At 38.0% G+C, this 20664-nt stretch overlaps 1 protein-coding gene and 1 long non-coding RNA gene across 9 annotated transcripts in view; one reads left to right on the top strand and one right to left on the bottom strand.

The window, feature by feature from the left end:
* The window catches only part of LOC125172108 (uncharacterized), a 69998-nt gene extending 59594 nt beyond the window's left edge, over positions 1-10404 (bottom strand). Inside the window, exon 1 of the long non-coding RNA XR_007154594.1 lies at positions 10315-10404. This is a non-coding gene — a long non-coding RNA (uncharacterized LOC125172108). The remainder of the gene's footprint in view (positions 1-10314) is intronic.
* ZNF385B (zinc finger protein 385B) overlaps positions 1-20664 on the top strand; it is a 413030-nt gene that overhangs the window by 275326 nt on the left and 117040 nt on the right. The window contains exon 1 of one of the 8 annotated variants that reach the window (XM_047869632.1): positions 15961-16050. The exons of the other annotated variants lie outside the window; for them this stretch is intronic. The gene's annotated coding sequence lies outside the window, so the exon portion shown is untranslated. Of the gene's footprint in view, positions 1-15960; positions 16051-20664 lie in introns of those variants that run through there. 8 annotated transcript variants of the gene reach the window in all.

Here is a 20664-nt window from a genome sequence, read left to right on the forward strand (position 1 = left end):
TAAGGGACATTAAGGAATCTACTCCCGAAATCATTGCTTCACTATATGCTAATTAACTTGGATATAAGTTTTAAAAAATAAAAAGTAAAGTTAAAAAAATTAAAATAAAAAAACCTCTTTACAAATGTTTATAAATGCTCTGAAAACAGTTTTCAAATGCTATACTTTCTATATGGTTTCTATTAAGTTACGAATCCATGTATTTCTGACTCCAGGAGCTCACTGCTTATTCCCCACTTTCACACTCATCAATGTGCACCTACAGAAGTAGATTTTAAGTCTCCCCTTCAGAGCCGTAGTTGTACACAGGTCATTATGGAATCTTCTATCCCTTACCTTTCCTGCATACCTGTTAATGTCATTCCTTGAATTGTTTACTCTGTGTAGAAACTTCATATATCAACCTGAACCTGAAATATCACTGCAAAGTAAAAGTCAAGTTGGGAAAATTTTGTTTTCTACTCCACTTTTCATCACACAAGAACATAACTAAGTTTCCAAATGAAGGTAAATGGTGTGGCCTATGTTGGAAGAATGGCCAGATCAGCATTCCAGAACATACCAACTTGAATCATTTTGTTTTCCTGAAGAGCAGTAATAGAAGGTATAGGGAGATAGGAGAGGAAGTTGTACGGCATGCTAAGAATTTGCTAAATTACTGAAGAAAAACAAAAAATAGGCCAAGGTGGGAAGACAAAAACTCTATTTCTTAGGAGAAATTTATGTTCCTGATTTTTTTTTAAATTTTGAGTAAGGAAATTAGTAATTTTATGTTCTCACTTTAAGGGATAATGCATTGGTCAGGGGTGAAGTGCAGAGAACAAATTCGTATTAGGTAATTCAATAAGAAAAGGGGTTTGTTAGAACATATTAAATGACTTCCAGAATATTTGAGATAGCTGAAAAACAAATAACCTTTAGCTTGACTTTCTGGATATGAGTCTAAGCCCTATCTCAGAACTTGGCTTTGACAAGGGGCTACTGTTGCAGCCACAACTAAGAAGCATCACCACCTTGTACCTCTGCTAAAACCCTTAGCATCACAACCAGATGCCTTAACCCAGAGTCTCTTTCCATGTGAACTAATTTAGCATTCATAATTGGTGAAACCGAAATCATATAGAGCCCTAACAATAAGAGCATACACAAAATGTAGTTTTTAAGCTTTTTTAAGAAGAAATAATAGAAGAAGGTTGGTATAGCTGTTGAACGACCACAGAATCCCCCTTGAGGGGCTAATATTTAAATTAAGAAGGCCTAGGATAGCCATTTCATATAGGAAGACAAATTCTCTGTTTTGGAGGTAGTAATAACGATCAGATACTTAAAGGATAATTTTCTTTTGAATCTTCCTAAGTTCAGGTGTTAGTAAGCATTTTAAGTCATAATTTTCATTTTTGTAGTGTAAGGTCTCAGTGATTAATATTAAATTAAATGAACATAAAAATCTGGTTATTATTTTTCACTGGCATTTATTTTAGGCTTATATGAAATATACGTTATCATGTTATCATAGATCTGCACAGTCTGCTAGTCCTTTCTAACTTATAACAAGGGTTCGCCTACATTACCTGAGACAGTGGCTTTGTTTCATGGTTTGTATAAGGTACTGTTGTCCCGAAATGAGAATCCTACTTAACAAGCTTTTCTTTTTTTTCTTGGCATTATGCCTCCTCTTTATCTGAACTAGCTTCAAAAATACTAGTGTCAAAAATAACATCAGCTTACAATGGGCTTACAGCAGTGATGGTGGTTTTAGTAACTGAGTCAACCCTAGGCCAAGTGCCATAGGCTGGCTCGAGTCATATGTTAGCATATTATTTTCTGTGACTTACGCTCCCAACATTGGGACTTAGATATAGGCAGACACAAAGAAGACTAGAAACCAGTAGTGGTGAATAATCTCTTCCCTGCTGTAACATACGCAAAAAGTAGGTATTATATAGCGTATATGGATGAGTTAACAATGACTAAATGAGCATAGCTGCCATTTGAAAGCACTGGACCCTTTACAGTGGCTTTGAGTACTGTTCACAAGTGAAACCTGATGGAATTAACCACTGCTTATTCTAATATTTATTTAGGTTTATTCGTATGACTGCCAAATTAAGTTGAAATTAGAGCCGCTTAATAACAATAACAAATTAATTTCAATGAACTACTAACCTATATTAGTAGGCTAAGGGCTCAAAGGAAAGCAAGAAGCAAGTAACTAGGACAGGGGGTTAAATGTTTTTAACTTATGCCCTCCTCTAGTAACTGATCTGGTTTCCTTTTGGTCTTTTCTTTCTTTTTGCCTGCTTTTCCTTTTCAAAGTTGGAAGAAATCTGCCTGGTTGTTTTACTCCCACCCCTCCCTTTGCCATCATTACTTATGGTCCTGGAAGTTGAAATTGTAATTTGGAGAAGGTAACTACTATACATGGGCATTTTTAACTTCATGGCAGCAGAAAGGTGATGAAGGAAGATAGCGCTAATTAAGGTGGCTGTTTATCCCCGTTTGCTTGGGATGGTCCAAGTTTATGCCTATTAATAGTATCTCCTTTCATTCTCAAAACTGTCCTGGTTTTTGGATAATAAGTTATGTGGTCACCCTAGTAACAACTGAGATGGGCTAAAGGATGGTATAGAAAATTGTAGAAACTTTTAAAAAAAATACCCATGGTAGTTGAAATTTGGGCAGAGCCAGTTTAACTTAATGTCGTGTTAAAAATAGCAAGGACAAAATTGCCTCTCTTGACACTGGGGTGTCTGTGTACTCTTCAGAGCTATGTTATCTGTTAGGAGTGTTTTCTAATATTTAAGTAATTGTTCTTATTTATATGCATGAACTAGCCAGCTTATAGAATTATAATAAGTGAGAGGGTATTTGCCATTCAATAATCTAAAAAATAGTCCTAATAAAAATTCTTAGGGAATTGTAGTTCAGAAATTTAAATGGAGGTTTAATAAAATGTATTCATGATGGATTTTTAAAAGAAATTTTTTTTCAAGGATACTATTGTTGCTGTTAACTTTGGGTAAAGAAAAACTATTGAAATGGAAAATATTTGAAATGTTCAGCAAACAATAAAATTAATAGAGTGGTGTCTTTTTCAGATAATTTAATATTCCTTTTCATATATAATTTCTGAAGGCGATTTTCTGTTATGTTTCAGTGTTTATTATAGTTTAAAGAAAATGTTTCTTACCCCAAACCAGGTTTTAATTCCCATTGATAGCAAGTAATTCATTTTTATTATAATTGAAAGCAATATTAATATTTTATAGAAATTTAATTGAATCCCAGACAAGTTATTTCCTTTGTCTTCTCTTCTAAGAATAACTTCTTATGGTGGGTTGAATAAATAAAGCTCACTACAAAGACCTAGGTTTTAGAATCCACAAATGGATTGTAATAGACAGTTTTCCCATATGAAAATTTACAATGTTCACTTACTATACTTAATATAAGTTGTATGTATTTTTGAGAAGCCATTAGAACATGCTATCAATAAGGAAAAGACACCAAGGAGTAAAATATCGAATGATGAGTGTTGCCAGAAGTCTTCCAAGTACTTTAGACATACACCTTGCAATTAGAGGTAACACATTTTCAGTTTAATGCTTTGTTACCTTGTTAATAATTAACATAATGCAACAACTCCATCTGGACCATGAAATAATAGAATGTAATTCCAAAGGAGTTCTTATGGTACATTTTTTTTTCTGTAAAAAGCATCGTCCAAAAATCTTATGGTGTACTATTGTTCAGTATTCTTTCTCCCAATTACTAAATATTAGCACTTCTACGGGATAAAATTTGCTGTGGGTTTCTGCTACTGTAAAGATAACACAGGGTTAATCCCAATGTCATGCCTTCATCTCCGTTTCTAACAAGGTGTACTTATTGCTGAAGGAAAACGTCCTATGAAAATGGTAGAGTCCATGTTATGATTGTTATGAGTGAATGGTGTGTTTTAACTGTCCAACTTACGGAGACTATTAAATTACAGTGGTCAGTGCTACACTTATGAGTTAATAAAAATGGCAGTTATTTTAAGGAAACAGGTTTCCCCCCCCCCCCCCAAATAGACATTAGGTTTGCCTGTGTGAATAGAGGAAAGGCTGCCTTGCTGCTGGGAGATCGATGTTTTCTAGGAGACAACGAAAAAGGGAGAAGAACAGGGAAAGAGATCTGGTAGTCTCAGATTTATCTCCTTTTTAAGGCAATTCATAATTTTATTCTTCATAAATGATGTATATAGAAGTTTCAGTGGTTTAATTTTGGGAAAGATGTTGTTCCTGCCCACCTTGTAATCACAAGACACCTGATCATACTGCTGCTAACACCACTACATTTTCTCATTATGGACTGTGGGGAAGCTTTGGGTCTTGTTTTCCACTAAGGAAAAGAAAATAAGCTGATACTTAGAGTCACTGGAGCAGAAGGAGCCGAAGGGTCCAAGTGACCTTATAGAATGGACCCAGCAGGGAGAACTGACATTCAGCCCATAGCTCTGACACTTGATAAATCACTGCAAGGCTCTGCCTGTGCCTCAGTTTACCTATTAATGAGGACAGTCCACATATTCCATTATAACCAATTTATGACAACAAGAGAGAGGTAATAGACAATATTTCTCTTGTGAACCCCCAAGGAGAACCTGTTCTTAGCGTTAAGTAGGCAGAGTGAAGTATAAGCCAAAGCAAGAAGAGAAGGGCCACTTCTTTTTAAAAAAAAAAAAAATTTTTTTTAACGTTTATTTATTTTTGGGACAGAGAGAGACAGAGCATGAACGGGGGAGGGGCAGAGAGAGAGGAAGACACAGAATCAGAAGCAGGCTCCAGGCTCTGAGCCATCAGCCCAGAGCCTGACGCGGGGCTCGAACTCACGGACCGCGAGATCGTGACCTGAGCCGAAGTCGGACACTTAACCGACTGAGCCACCCAGGTGCCCCAGAGAAGGGCCACTTCTTTTACTTTTCGCCCTAAAGCCCTACCAGGTGCTGAGACACCATCTGGGTAGAACAATCTTGAGATGCTTCTGCAATGAGCCCTTTGTAGGGATGATTATTATACAAAGTCTTTTAAGAAAGTACAGAGGCAAAGAAGTATTAGCCTGGCCAACGCCCTCCCTCCCAGTGGGTTCTGACTCTCTGCTTGGGAGACATATTCCCCAAAGCCCTTTAATATTTTAATAAACATGTAAAATTCTTAGAGGAGAGAGAGGAAGGGAATTTAAAAGGGAGAAATAAAGCTACTATTTATTACACACTACCACATTGTGGATGGCAAAATAATGATGATAAGAACAATAACAACTAACAAAGCAGTCACAGGTGAAATCTGCAAAACAGGTGCAGATTAAGTCTCAGATGCCAGGCTTTGGGCTTAAGCCCTATGCATACATTGTCTCATGTCTCATGTGATCCCGGGAAACAAATTGTAACATTAATCCCTATCTTACAGTGAAAAATAGGTTCGCTCACTTGCCCAAGGTCTACTGAGGTTGTGGAAAATGAATTCAAACCCCAGTAGGCTGTCTCCAGGATCTGCTTTCTCTCTCACTCAATTCTGACAACTCTGTCTGATGGGCACCATCTGCTAATGTAGACGGTAGGGTGAGCGTGAGGTTAGGCAACCGCTCTAGGGTTACACACAGTCTACACAACAGCAAAAATGTTAGTCCTGCCCCCTTTAAACACATACATTCTTTTATGCTATGCTAAATTTTTCTCCTTTATAATTTTTGTCCTGTGGTGACAGTTTAATGAATATTGATTAAATATCTAATTATAATTAGATCTACCTCACAAAAGGAAAATCAGCAGATCAACACTAGGTTTCACATTAACAATAAGTATTCACATCACAATAACATCCTTTTTTTTTTTTTTTTTCAGATTGGCCCATTGCATAGTTTTCCATAAGAATCTGTTCCTATTACCGAAGTGGACCAGTTTCACTATTTTAAATATGCTTGTATCATTGTAACTAATGATATCATCATAACATTCTTATTTTTTTATTCATGGAGCTAGTATGGTAAAGTAAAGCTTGGTTAATTATTTCCAAATTCTTGGACCCTCCAGTAAAACACTCTTCATATATCAGGTCCAGTGTCAATGGACATATACAAATAGGTAATAGACATATAATCTGGGCTTTGACTGGGGTGGAAGAGAACTGCCATTTCTCTCCCCTTCTCTGGGAGGCAGGAAATTGCTGTGGATTAAAGAAATGTCAATACAAGTTCCCAATTTTCCTACTTCAGAAATAAATGCGTGTTCTCCCTTTCCCCAACCTTCTTTTGTTCTCTGTTGCTCCCCTTTCCCTACTGAATGTGTGTGCCTGGGCAGCTCTACCTAGTTTGGATTTGATAGGAGAATGGACAGGAAGCTGGATCATTCAGAGTAGAAATCAAGCCAGTTAGTTAGATCAGAGTTAAGCCCCCTATTCATTTTATGTATGCCATTGAGCATCTAGAGGGTAATGGTGATTTTTATTCCCTCCTGGCATTAAGTCTGAGAGGCAAACTGACAAGTAAAAGGAAAATTCAAAATTAAAGTTGACACACCTTCCTTAATTCTTCCCAAGGTGCTTAAGTATGATTATTATTTAATGCCTCCTTTTCCCTGTAAATATATGGGGTACCAGTCACCATATGGAATTGTTCCAGAAAATAGAAATCTACCTGAAAACTAAGACCCAAATATGAAAAATACCAGAGAGGCTGGAGATATTGGGTTGGATGAGAACAGGTTTCTGGAAGCCTAAAGTGCAGACTAATGCAGAGCTCTCTCTGCAGTGCAGGGTTTTTCAAGAGTTCCTATCATTTTGTGACATCTTCCTTCCATGTGTAACCTTCAAGCTCAGCCCTACTGCATCATCACATTTTGCTTTTCAGACTCACCACCATTGATGGTGGGTCAAGAATATCATCATGTACATAAAGGACAGTGGCTTATAACATTTTAAGACAGAAAAGAAAAAAGTCTTCAGTCACTAGGCAGGCTGACCTCAGGGCTGTCAAGCAAATTATGGCAGCCCAGGATGTCTGCTCAGAGAATCATTGTGGTGTGGGAGGTGATGAATGAGTGGTTTTGATAGCCTCGGGCTCCTTCCCGAGAGAGACAGACTAAGTTGGAAGATGATTTTAGCAACCATGGTAGGTAAGTCTGACAAAACTCAAATACCACCTCCTACCTCTCTGTTTGCATGAGGAATGATGGCAGAACTGGGTCTTGACTTGTGGGACGTTCAGTATAAAGATGAGAAAAATCATCTTCCTCATTCATTCCTCCTCTTTAAAGTCTGCCCAAGCAGAAGAGGATTTCTATGTATCGGAAGTTTTGCTGATCCAGAGAAAAGAGACTGCAAAATGCTCGCCTTTCCAATGGAGGTTAGAAACTGCCATTGACAAAATGGCACTCAGTTTTTCACCTCCACTCAGTATGTCAAGTCTTTTTATATTCAGGCACCATCAACTCCTAAAGGAATATGAAAGACTATCTTTTGAGAGAAACTAAACATAGGGCAAGTTTGTTTTACTTCACATATTTATAAATGGAATTTATTATTAGAAGAAACTGAAAGTTGAATATTCATTAGCATCCTAGATCCTCTTTTGAGTAGGAGACTTGAAAGAAGCCTGGGTTTGGAGAGAATTTTTTTTTTAATCTTTTCTTCTTCTGTGCTTTTGAGGCTGATGTTAAGTTCTGCCATCTGTAGGACCTGTGCATTTTAAACTTCTTTTACTTATAAGCTTCAGCTCTTTTGGGAAATTGTTTTTGCTTATGTTATCTAAATGGCAGAAATCGGCTTCCATCTCACATAGTCTCTGCATTATTAAAATACAGCTTGTTGTGCAGAGTTTTAATGGACTCTTTAGAGCCTTTACATATTAATGTTATATACTAGGAACTATTAAAGCAGTCCAAATAAAACATATTCACCAGTTAAATGTTCTGTTTTATTTGTGAATGAATGAATGAAAAGGACAAGCTAGTTATCTAAATGGTCATTTATGAAAAAAAAATTATAACCTAATACAAACTTATTCACCTATCTGGCAACTCAATCACATCATTCCAAGGGAGTCTAGAATTTGTTACTCTCTTCTCCTTATCTCTAAACAGAAAAACAAGTAAACAAAAACAATTTCAGCCTACTATTGATTATTTATGTATGAAATACATATGGTAAATTCTTAATCCAAGATGGTTATTTTCCTTTTGTCAACAAGAAGAATGTGGTATGTACTTATTGATTTTGAAATTTTTGAAAATACCTCACTAGAGGCTAATTGGTGAAATCAACCAGCTATAAGAGACAAACAGTAGGGAAAAAAGTGAGAATAAAATCAAATAATCCATCATTTTAAAATTAGCACACTTTTCCTTCTCTCTACCAGAAAACAAAACAAAACAAAACAAAATTTTCCCATCAAATACTCACTTAAATATTTAGTATTAAAACTTTGTTCAATCAAGTTAGCAAACTACAAGGTTGGGCCCTGGGCATTCCTTTTTCAAACAGATGAAGTAGCACCTGGGACAGTGCTAAGAGCCTAGTTTAAAAAAAATTTTTAATGTCTATTTATTTTTGAGAGAGAGAGAGACAGAGTGCAAATGGGGCAGGGGAAGAGAGAAAGGGAGACACAGAATCTGAAGCAGGCTCCAAGCTCTCAGCTGTCAACACAGAGCCTCATATGGGGCCCAAACCCACCAACCAGGAAATCATGACCTGAGCCAAAGTCAGACGCTTAACCGACTGAGCCACCCAGGCACCCCTTAAGAGCCCTAGTTTAAAGTCAGGCCCCATTGACAGCTTCTATTCCCCACTCTGCCACTCATTAGATGAGTGACCTTGGGAAAGTCATTTAATTTCTCTGGGCCTTCTTCCCTCATTGGTAGTAATAGAGGCTTGGACTGGATTTGTTCAGTAGATAGATATTTACTGATCTCCTGATAAATACCATGTTTCAATACGACATAAAAAAATTTTTAAAAAGCAGCCCCTGTCTTCAAGGAGCTGAGAGTTCAATGGGGGACACACCTGTAAAAACTAATGCATGCAGTAGTTTGATACTACTTTAAGGTATACAAATTTCTTTAGGGTATACAAATATACCTGACATATTGGGGGGCACCACAAGAGGAGTGGTCAGTCCTATGTAGGGAGAAAGAAGACTGACAAGGACTTTAGAGAGAAGATGCTTGAACTGAGTTTGAATGTCATTCTGCAGATGAACAGGGCATAGAGGTGTAAGAACACAGGCCTGTGGGAGGAAGTCAGTATACAGCCTCAGGATCTAACAGATGTCCTGTCTGGCTGTAATGTAAGTATGAGATGAAATATGCAAAGGATGCCTGGAACAAATGGAAAAGGCTTTATATGACATAAGGATTCTGAATTTTGTAAGAAGCCATGCCACAAGTAGTTCTAAGTAGAACTTAAGAGCTGTTCTTATTTGTGTTCTAGAAAGATCACTTTAGCAAAGTATTGCAAAGGCTTGGAGGGGGCAAAGATTAGAGGCAAGGAAGCCAGTCAGGAAGCTATCTAGAAGCACACAACAGAGATGATAAAGGTGACAGCAGAAGCTGTCGAGTGGAAGGGAAAGAACGGTAGGACATGAGGAAAGTGATTCCTCTAAAATCACTGAATGGATGAGGGGTAAGGAAGGCGGTGGAGGGACTCTAAACTCCCTTTCAGCTTTTGTCTACCATGAGTCAATTATTCTGAGACAGCTGGATCAAAACCTTTCAATTAAAGGAAAGATTCTCATAAACACACCTAATGAAAAAATAGTTTTAGACCTTTATAAAATGGCTTATTCTGAATTCTTGCTTTTAGCCTGGTGGAATATTGTGTTTTTAAACATAACTCTATATGGTTAGTACAGAGAGAGTCAAGTGGTTAAAGTTGATTCTTTGTTCAGAAGATACACCATAGGCAAGTAAACTGATACTGTAAAGTCACCCTGAATCGTGCGGTATGCTGTGAAGAGGCAAAAACAGTCCGGTTGTGCTTACATTCAGAAATTCTATGAGGTAGCTTAATATAAACACCCACGAGACTCTGAGAGCCAGAAATAAGAATAGAGCCTATAAGCAATATCCACAGCTAACCTGAAGTCAGAACTCATGCTTAAAACTCCTCTTACCCATCCCCACTCACCTTTTTGACTCGGGGTGTGTTTGTCACTTATTCTACCAAAAGCACTGTCTTTACATCATTCTAATGCTTTCTACACTTTTCTTGAAAGTGTCTCTCCTTGATCCCATCCCATCCACTCCAGCCCCCTGTAAGTTGGCTACCACCTAGAACATACCAGTAAGATGGCTCTTGCAAAGACCACCATGTCTTCCGAATTGCCAGCTCCATTGGCCATGTCTCACTCCTCATCTGATCTGACCTTTATGCCGTGTTTATGAAACTCTCACTGTGGCATCACAATCACTCTTGTTCTCCCTCACCTTTGTCCACGCTGCCACTACCAGGCCCATGGGTTCTTCCTTTCAGCTCCACACTCTCCCTGGGTCATTTCATGCACACATGCAGCTTCTTGATACAGATGGTGTTCATTCTCTGGCCGGAGTCGTGTCCCTGTGTTCCATAAATGAAAATTTAACATTCTTTTCTTTTTTTTTTAATTTTTTTAATGTTTATTTATTTTTGAGACAGAGAAAGACAGAGCATGAATGGGGGAGGGTCAGAGAGAGAGGGAGACACAGAATCCAAAGTAGGCTCCAGGCTCTGAGCTGCCAGCACAGAGCCTGATGTGGGGCTCGAACCCACAGACCGCGAGATCATGACCTGAGCCAAAGTCGGACGCCCAACCGACTGAGCCACCCAGGCGCCCCGAAAATTTAACTTTCTATTGGACACCTTCGCCTCCTTGTCCCTCAGGCAACTCAAATTCAACACATCCAACGCTGAATTCCTTCTTCCCCCAAATGTTTGCCTTTTCTGATTACAGTCTCATCTTGTGACAACTAGACGCCTGTATTCCTCTGTGGGCATGTACAACTTTTCATAACTCCCTCTACTGCACACCTCCCCATTCCAAACATGCTCAACTACCTTTATTCTGCCAGATGTCTTGTACTCATTATAAACTCTGAGTCTGTGCACATGCTTAGAAGGCCTTCTTGATACATATAAAAACACATACAGTCATTTACTTCATCTGGCTGCATTTTACTGAAATTTCAAGCCACTGTTAAGGATTTACTTTCTCCAGAAAACTTTTCTGGCCCAGACCTCTGTTGTAGGTGACCATATTTTGAAGTTTTATGGTGGCTTTTACTCTTTTGTAGTAGTTCTCAATAAGGTGTGGGGGAGGGGAAGACATAGGAGATAGAAAAGTGCTTTGCCCCGCAAAGGACATTTGACAAGTGACATGTGACATGTGAAAGTGTCTGGAGACACTTCTGGTTACAACAAAGGATTGGGGTGCTACCAATATGCAGTAAGTAGAGGCTAGGGATGGTGCTAACTATCCTCCAGTGCATAGATCTCCACAACAAAAAATCATCCCGTACAAAATGTCATTAGTGCTGAACTTGAAAAACTTTACTCTGTTCTAATTCCATATTTCTTTTTCCATTTCTCTCATTAAATTATAAGCTTTTGGAGAACATGGACTGTGTCTTACTCAACATTATATATGTAGGAAGTAACAGGTTGTTCAGTATAGTAGATGCCCTGTATGAGTGCATAAATAGGTGAGTAGATGGATGGATGGTTTGAATGGTTTCCCATTCTAGCCCAGAAAAAAAATCTATAGTTATATGTAGGCTGAGGACAATAAGTTTGATGTGTCACTCCTGAAGTCACCCTGATGCCACTTCTACTCTTTGAGATGTTGATCATGGAGAGAAGTGGGAAGATTCAAACTATGGATGCATGTTTCTGTTTTGTGGTGTATTTAAGTATATGTCACTTTATTTATTTAAATGTCTTATATTGGTGAGTGAATTAAAACAATATATGTGTTTATACCCATTGCTAGTAATCAACAAAGGTCTGGGAACATATGATAAACAAGACATTTTAGCATGCTGTGATGAGAAAACATGGTTTGATTTAAATTCTCGTTTCATTCTGGGGCACCTCGGTGCCTCAGTCAGTTAAGCATCGACTTCAGCTCAGGTCATGATCTCACAGTTCGTGGGTTCATTCCCCGCATCAGGCTCTGTTCTGACAGCTCAGACCTTGGGGCCTGCTGGGGATTCTGTGTCTCCCTCTCTCTCTTCCCCTCCTGCCCCCCTCTCTCAGAAAGAAGTAAACATTAAAAGAAAGTTAAATTCTGGTTTTGTTCTAATACTGAGCTTTGTAAACCTAAACATGAGTTTTATTGTCATTGATCTTTAATTTTTTCAACTTTGTTTTGTTTTGATAATGACATGAACTAAATCATATAAAGTACATGGTACATAGTGCTCTCAATAAATCTGACATCCCTCTGCCTCTTCTCCAAACTACCTCTATTAAGAATTGCATTCGGGGGCGCCTGGGTGGCGCAGTCGGTTAAGCGTCCGACTTCAGCCAGGTCACGATCTCGCGGTCCGTGAGTTCAAGCCCCGCGTCAGGCTCTGGGCTGATGGCTCAGAGCCTGGAGCCTGTTTCCGATTCTGTGTCTCCCTCTCTCTCTGCCCCTCCCCCATTCATGCTCTGTCTCTCTCTGTCCCAAAAAATAAATAAACGTTGAAAAAAAAAATTTAAAATAAAAAAAAAAAAAAAAAAAAAGAATTGCATTCGACTCAGAAACAGAGCCCTGATAATCATTGCTTAAACAGATAGTTTATTTTTTCCCCCAGAAAATAAGTCTGGAGGTCTGCAATCCAGGGTTTGTATGATGTTTAAGGAATCCAGGCTCCTTTTAGCTCAATACTTACCAATGCTAAAGTATGGCCCTGATATTCAAAATGCATGCTAGAGCACCAGTCACCAATGCTGTGTGCCAAGCAGCAGATTAGAGGACAGAGTGAGGATGGTGATGATCTGTCTCTTTTAAAGAGAAAACAGAATACATTCTTTTATTTTAAGTTTATTTATTTTGAGAAAGAGAGAAAGTGTGAGTGGGGGAGGGGCATAGAGAGGGTGAGTCAGAATTCAAAGCAGGTTTTGCACTGTCAGCGCAGAGCCCAGTGTGGGGCTTGGACTCACAAACCATGAGATCATGACCTGAGCCAAAGTCAGACACTTAACCCACTGAGCCATGCAGGTACCCCCAAAATACATTCTGATACAGTAAGAGTGCTTATGTGTAAATTGTTTAACACCTAGTATCTTGAATATAAAGGACACAGGGGCCCCTGGGTGGTTCAGTCAGTTAAGCATCCAACTTTGTCTCAGGTCATGATCTTGGGGTTTGTGACTTCAGTCCCCACATCGGGCTCTTTGCTGTCAGTGCAGAGCCCACTTTGGATCCTCTGTCCCCCCCCCCTCTCTCTGGCCCTCCCCCATGCTCTTCCTCTTTCAAAAATAAACATTAAATAAACAACCAAACAAACAAATGACAGAAATGGAGCACTTAAGAATTCATTTTACCTTTCTATACCTAATGTTATTTTATTACCTCTAAGTCATGTGCATGTGTGTATGTTGTGTGTGTGTGTGTGTGTTCCCAAATAAATGTACTATATTCTAATACAGACTTACAGAAATGGAGCTCATCCTGGTAGCAAAAAGCACACCCAAAATTTTTCCATAAACAAAATCAGGAATCCTTAGATCAGGGTTAACATGACTAGTGATAAGTCATATTGCTATCATTTATCCAATTTATCATTGGTTTGAAGTGATGAAAAGGGCACTTTACCTTTGTGATATTCTTTAAAAAGAAAAAAAAACCCAAACTCCAATTCAATTATGAAAAAAAATTAGACAACCCCAAATTGAGGGACATTCATAAAATACCTCCTCAAACTTGTCAAGGCCATGATAACAAAGGAACAACTGAGAAACTGTCACAGACTAGAGGAGACTAAGGAAGCTTGAGGCATAAATGTAATGTGGTAGTCTGAGATTGGACCCTGGACAGAGGAAGGACATTAGTTTAAACACACACACACATACACAACCAAGAAAAAACAAACAAACAAAAACTATAAGAGGCACATTAGAGGAAACTGGGTGAGGAGTATATGGGAACTCTCTGTATCGTCTTTATAATTTTTCCATAAATTTTAAAAGTATTCCAAAACGTGGCACCTCGGTGGCTCAGTCGGTTAAGCGTCTGACTCTTAATTTTGGCTTAGGTCATCATCTTAAGGTTCATGGGATCAAGCCCTGTGTCAGGCTCAGCACTAACAATGCAGAGCCTGCTTGGAATTCTCTCTCCTTCTCTCTTGATCCCTGCCTAGCTCCCATGCACCCACACTCTGCTCTCCTTCTCTCTTGGTCCCTGCCTAGCTCGCATGCACACACACTCTGTCTCTCCCAAATAAACTTCAAAACAATAAAAAATTTAAAAAATAGGGGCGCCTGGGTGGCTCAGTCGGTTAAGTGTCCAACTTCATTCAGCTCAAGTCATGATCTCACAGTTGGTGAGTTCAAGCTCCAGGTCGGGCTCTGTGCTGACAGCTCAGAGCCTGGAGCCTGTTTCAGATTCTGTGTCTCCCTCTCTCTCTGCCCCTCCCCCAGCGGCACTAGGCACTCTGTGTGTGTGTGTGTGTGTGTGTGTGTGTGTGTGTGTGTGTGTCTCTCAAAAATAAATAAACATTAAATAAAATAAAGTAAAAAAATAAAACTACTCCAAAAATGTTTATTTTAAAAAATATGAATTACTGGCACACATCGAAAGCCTGTTATGTTCATTTGTGTAGGACATTACCTACAATTGATACATTTGAGAACAATCTCCACACATGCAGGGCTTTGTCTAGTTTGTTTCCTGCTGTTTCCCCAGTGTCTAAAGCAGTACCTGACATAGACTAGGCACTCAGTAAATGTTGTTAAAAGTTGTTAAAAGTTGAATGAATGCACATATGGTTCCTTCTGAGAATGAATTTATGTGTTAACATAAGGGTAACATCAGGAAAGAAAATGCATACCAGAAAAACCTCTGATCTGTTTCTGAGTTATTGTGATTTTTCAGTATATTATTTTGTAAATTATTAGTGCATTCTTACTAGTCCTCTACCTCATAGTCCAGGAGAATCAGCATACTTTTTGTCTATAATTTTTCTAATGGAACATTTTTTGAGGGGTAGGTCCTGGAGGAGTTGGTAACTGTCAGACACTTTATTAGAAATAAAGGGGTTTGTAGCACTGATTCTAATTCAAGGAAACCGAAACCTTTTTATAATCCTATCAGATTAATAGATCAGGGATTCGAAAGCTGCACAACACTAATTTTCTATAAATTAGTAATTTTCTCTCTATTAGTATAAAAAAGAACTAATGGAAAGGCACTTGATTAAAATCTCAGCCTTACCACTTACCACCTGTGTGATTATAAAAAAGTTCTTCAATCCCTCTAAACCTTAATTCCCTGTTAAAACTGGGATAGTCGTACCTCACAAGATATATGCAGTCCTCTATTAATGAAAATACAGGATAGATTGCTGTAACAACAGCCCAAGGACACAGTGGTTTTCACAAGGCAGATGCTTGTTTCTGCCTCATCTAACAACCCAGAAATGGTATAAAGGCTTTTGGGGAAGCCTCCATCCTGTTGCTTAGCCGTCTCTGGTCTGCATTCCTTTTATTGCATGCTCAAGTCACCACCACTTCCACATTCCAGGCCACCAGAGGGAGGAAAGCTAGAGGAAACACACCTTTCTTTCTAAGGGAATGACCCGGAAGTTATCACTTCAACTCCTATCTCATTGGCCAGAACTTAGTCATGTGACCCAGCTAGCTGCAAGGGAACCTGGGAAGTGTTTTCTTTATCTGGGAAGCAGTTTGCTAAACTAATACTTCAGGTATCATGGAGAGTAGCAAGAAAACTAGCAGAGCCTTCCTTAAGCACCTGGAATAGTGCCTCACATGGAATGAATGCTCACCAAATGATATTTTCTTTAAATCATCTGGAAGGTGATTAGTGTGAAAGGAGAAGGTAAGTGGAAACATTTTCTCAACTATGCATTACTCAGATTTTAGGATAGATCCTCCTGGGAAGCTGTGTTTACATTTGAAAACTTGCCTATCTTCTTGTAAACTAAAACACAACTCCCAAGAAATGAGGTTTATATCATCCTAAGGAAAATAAGCTGCAGAAGTAATAATTCAATGTGTACTTGTTTTTATATTTAATGGCTTCAGCTCACTACCCTTCTAGCTGAGGAAACTGGTAGATTAATTTAGAAGTAGCTGTGCTCTGGTGAAAAGGGGAAGATGCAAAGTGAACTATGCTAGTTATTTTTAATGTAGAAATTCCTTTGTTTGCTCAGTTGTAATTTTGTTCATCAGAATTTTTCCACTGTTTACTCTTTTCATGGAGTCAGTTTCAAGCTTTTGGCAATAATTTATATTTACAGACATGGGACTGCATCTTTGGAAATTTTTTCATTTTTCTACTGGTTTGGTTTGATTGTTTTCCTGAGGATATTTAGTATAATCTGCTGAACTTGGACAGTTTTATTCTAGGCAAAGAAGTTTATACTGAGCCCCATTTATGCTAAGCCTGCCTAGGACATTTTTACATTCCATGGGTCCTAACTGTAGGTTTTCAGCCCCTCATGTGATCTAACAGGCCACACTGCCATCCAGCTGGCAGCTGGACAGGTCTCAGATGGCCCTGCTTTTTGGTGGCATTGGTAACATGAGGGGTGAACATGATACTGGTTATACTGGTTAGCTTGGGCTGCCATAGCAAAATATCATAGACCAGGTCCCCTAAACAACAAATATTTATTTCTCTCAGTTCTGGAGACTGGGAAGTCCAATATAAAGGTTCTTGCCAATTCAGTTTCTGTTGAGAACTTTCTTCCTGGTTTGTAGGTAGTTGCCTCCTCTCTGTGTCCTCACATGGCAGAGAGAGAGAGTACTCTGGTATCTCTTCCCCTTCTTGTAAGGTTATCAGCCCTATTGGATTAGGGCCCCACCCTTATGACCTTATTTAACAATCACTGTAACTATCATGCCCTACCTCCAATCTATATTCACTTTGAAGGTTAGGTCTTCAACATATGAATTTTTGGAGAATAAAAACATTCAGCCCTCAGAACTGACCCCCCCCCCTTTCATTTATCATGGTACCCACAAAGGGTGAATGTTTTTTCTGAATGCCCTGTGCCACCCTGGGCAACATACTTAAAAGCTGCTACAGTAAAAAATTGCTCTGGTGGCTTCCTAAAGTCTCTTTCTCGAGTGAAATATTTGGTTTAATGTCATCGTTTGGCCCCACAAAATGCCTTGGGGATTGTAAAATGTTAAGATATTACAATGTAATAAAGTGTTATTTGTAGAGCACTCTACAGTTTTCTTGCCTACATTATCTCTTGAATCCTCATGGTAACTCTGGAGGGATGGTTGGGATATATTATTGGCTCTATTTTATATATTAGAAAATTGATTGCCACTGAGACTTCATTCCAGGCCTTCCAATTTCTAATCTATAGCAGACCATATATGAGCTGGAGTTTGGCTCTGGAGTCACTGAAGTTTGGTTTCAATCTAAGTTTTGTCGCTTATTAACAATAAGTGGGAAAATTACTTAACTCTCTAAAATTACTCAATCTTCTCTGTGACATGAAAATTAGAGTACACCTCACAGGTTTCTAATGAAAATTAAATTATGTAATGCATAGAAATTATTTAGCATAACACCCACTGCACAGAAAATTGTTCAAAATTGTTGGTTATTATTTTTTAAGCACATATCAAATCCTATTGCATTGAGTTTAACTGTCAAACCAAATTTATACATTTTTTGGACTTGAAGATAAAATATTATTCAAATTATGTAGACTATTGTACACAAGCTTATAAGTGTTATAAAATTCATAATATGAGATATGAGCACCTTAACTGTCACCTGAATATCTATCTCTGTGTGTGTATATTCATTCTTGCCTGGTCAAGCAACAGATTAACACAGTTAATAATTAGCAGATATTTTAAACTCTACCAGTTACACTTTAAGCAAGCCAATGGGATTTTTTATCTGACTTTGGTTTGAGGTCATTCCATGCTCACTAATAAAGTAAACTGAGTTTGGAATTCTTGTTTTTTCATTTCATACCAGTAAGCCAATAACAGTCAACATATGCTAATAATTGTGATTAAAAGAACATTAAAGAAGCAAAGCTTTAGCTGCTTGAAATTTGGTATACAGAAAAGTACAGTTATTTGCAGTTCTCCAAATTATCTAGGAAATAATTTCTACCAAAATACATATTTTCCTATGAGTCTGATTCTAAAAGTGTAACATAAGAGGTCGTTGTCACATAAGCTATGTCAACCATAACGACTGGGAAGTAGTCTCCCACTACTGTGCCCAGATTTGTCAGGTAATCTAATGTGTATGTGGGGATAAATTAATAATACATACCTTAATTTGTCTTGCACATTAATCCTGATTCTCAAATGGAATAGTTAATTACAGAATTTCATACATTTCTAGATTTAATATGTACATGTGATTGTGGATATACGAGTGAGTAAGGGAATGTTCTTATTCAGATCATTAGTTCTGGTTAAAGTTTCATGCGAGAAGTCAAATAAGCTTTTCTCAGGTAGGAGAAACTGTGCCAAACCTGGAGTTAACATACTTTGGAGCAAAGTGCATTAGCATTGTAAATGTCATTAACTCTGATTTGCTGAACAAACAATGAAAGGCCAATGTGACTTTCAGCCTTCAGGAACACGGTCTAGTGACTTTGAAAGGTAAAAGAACTACTTCCCACTAAGTACATGGGTTAGTAAATTCTGAACTGTCTTGATTGGAAATTAATAATACTAATGACTTGAGTTGACCCTAAATAGTTCTCAGCATCTGGGCAAAGCAACTCTGAATATATAGATGAGTAAGTTATCTGGTAGCATAAAATTATTTTCTTTTTATGCCTCATAATGGTCTCAGTGTGACTACTCATATGGACAGACACTGACACATACCCTCTGATGATTTTGATTTGAGAAGGCAAGATGACTATACTATGACAGTTTGCTTTGTGTATACCTGTTACAGTTTTAATATATGGTTTAAATTGTAGTATGTACTCAGAAAGGAGAGTTACACATTACCTTGTATAGAACTATTCACTACCTTTGTCCCATATGTTTCTTTTGTTTTCCCTAGTAGATTCTGGAGAACAAGGATCATGTCTCACTCAGGATAAACACAGGGCCTGGCTCATGATAGATGCATAAGAAATATTTGAATGAATGCATGAATGTATTTGAACTAATAAGTGAGTCTATGATACTTAAATGTACAACACATAAATATGAACATGTATGAAGAGTTTTATCCATGTACATATGGACGCATACACAGACACACACATGCACACACGCACACGCACACACACACATCCCATATTCAGAGTACTGTAACTAGTTAAAGAAAGTAATGTCTAAGGTATCTAGCCAACAACAATACCATATAAACATGTAATTAAATAATGAGTAATTGTCAAAACAGAAAAAAATTAATAATTTATTTTTTTAATGTTTTAATGTTTATTCATTTTTGAGAGGAAGAGAGAATGCACAAAGTGGAGCAGGAGCACAGAGAGAGGAAAACACAGAAACCAAAGCAGGCTCCAGGGTCTGAGCTGTCAGCACAGAGCTGGATGCGGGGCTCGAACTCACAAACCACGAGATCATGACCAGAGCCAAAGTTGGACACTTAACCAACTGAACCATCTAGTCGCCCCCCAAAAATTAATAATTTCTTAATAGACATATATCAGTTTAAAAACATTATCAGGGTTACAAAATCAACCCAAGAAACTCACAGAAGCATACTAACATCTGTTCACGGCCACCAATTATTTGGTGTGTGTGTGTGTGTGTGTGTGTGTGTGTGTGTGTGTGTGTGTTGTGTGCACGTGCATGTGTGAGTGCGTGTGCATTTTGTTTGTTTCTTAAACAAAGACAGTCACTACAGCCCAAAAAGCAATTATTTTATTCATTGTTTTATCTTACTGTGGGCAGAATAGTATTCATCTTAGTAATTTACTAAAAACACTGAAACATAATGATCCAAACTTTTGTTAAAAAGCAATTATTGTTTTTTTCTAGTAAGAAGTTATACAACTTACAAGGTTTTAATAAACCCTTAAATTAACCTGATTTTTTCCCTCAAGATCAGTAGTTATAAAAGAGCACAGGTCTAGTTGCCACATTTTCTACTAGAAATATACTGATATACACAGACAAAGTTTCTATTTAAAGAAGATACCAGCTCTGCATAATTAGAGAATTATAGTAAATTGTCTTACAGATGGAAAGGATGTACATGTATACTTTTGGCACTTGTTATTAGGGAAACTTTGTTTCAGTATGAGATTTTTTATATCTGATATATAATCAACTTTATATTACCTACTCTAATGAGAACCAGAAGTAGCTTAAAATGGAAAAAAGAAATTATTCCAAGATCTCATCTGAGAAGGCAGCTTTGGCTTACTTCCCCACTAATACTGACCTTAAAAAACAGGATCTCTTCAATCCAACTGGGCCTGCATAGTCTGCTTTTTGTCTCATGGAGTATTCTGAAGGC

This window comes from Prionailurus viverrinus, chromosome C1 (assembly GCF_022837055.1).
Source record: "Prionailurus viverrinus isolate Anna chromosome C1, UM_Priviv_1.0, whole genome shotgun sequence".
NCBI lineage: Eukaryota > Metazoa > Chordata > Mammalia > Carnivora > Felidae > Prionailurus > Prionailurus viverrinus.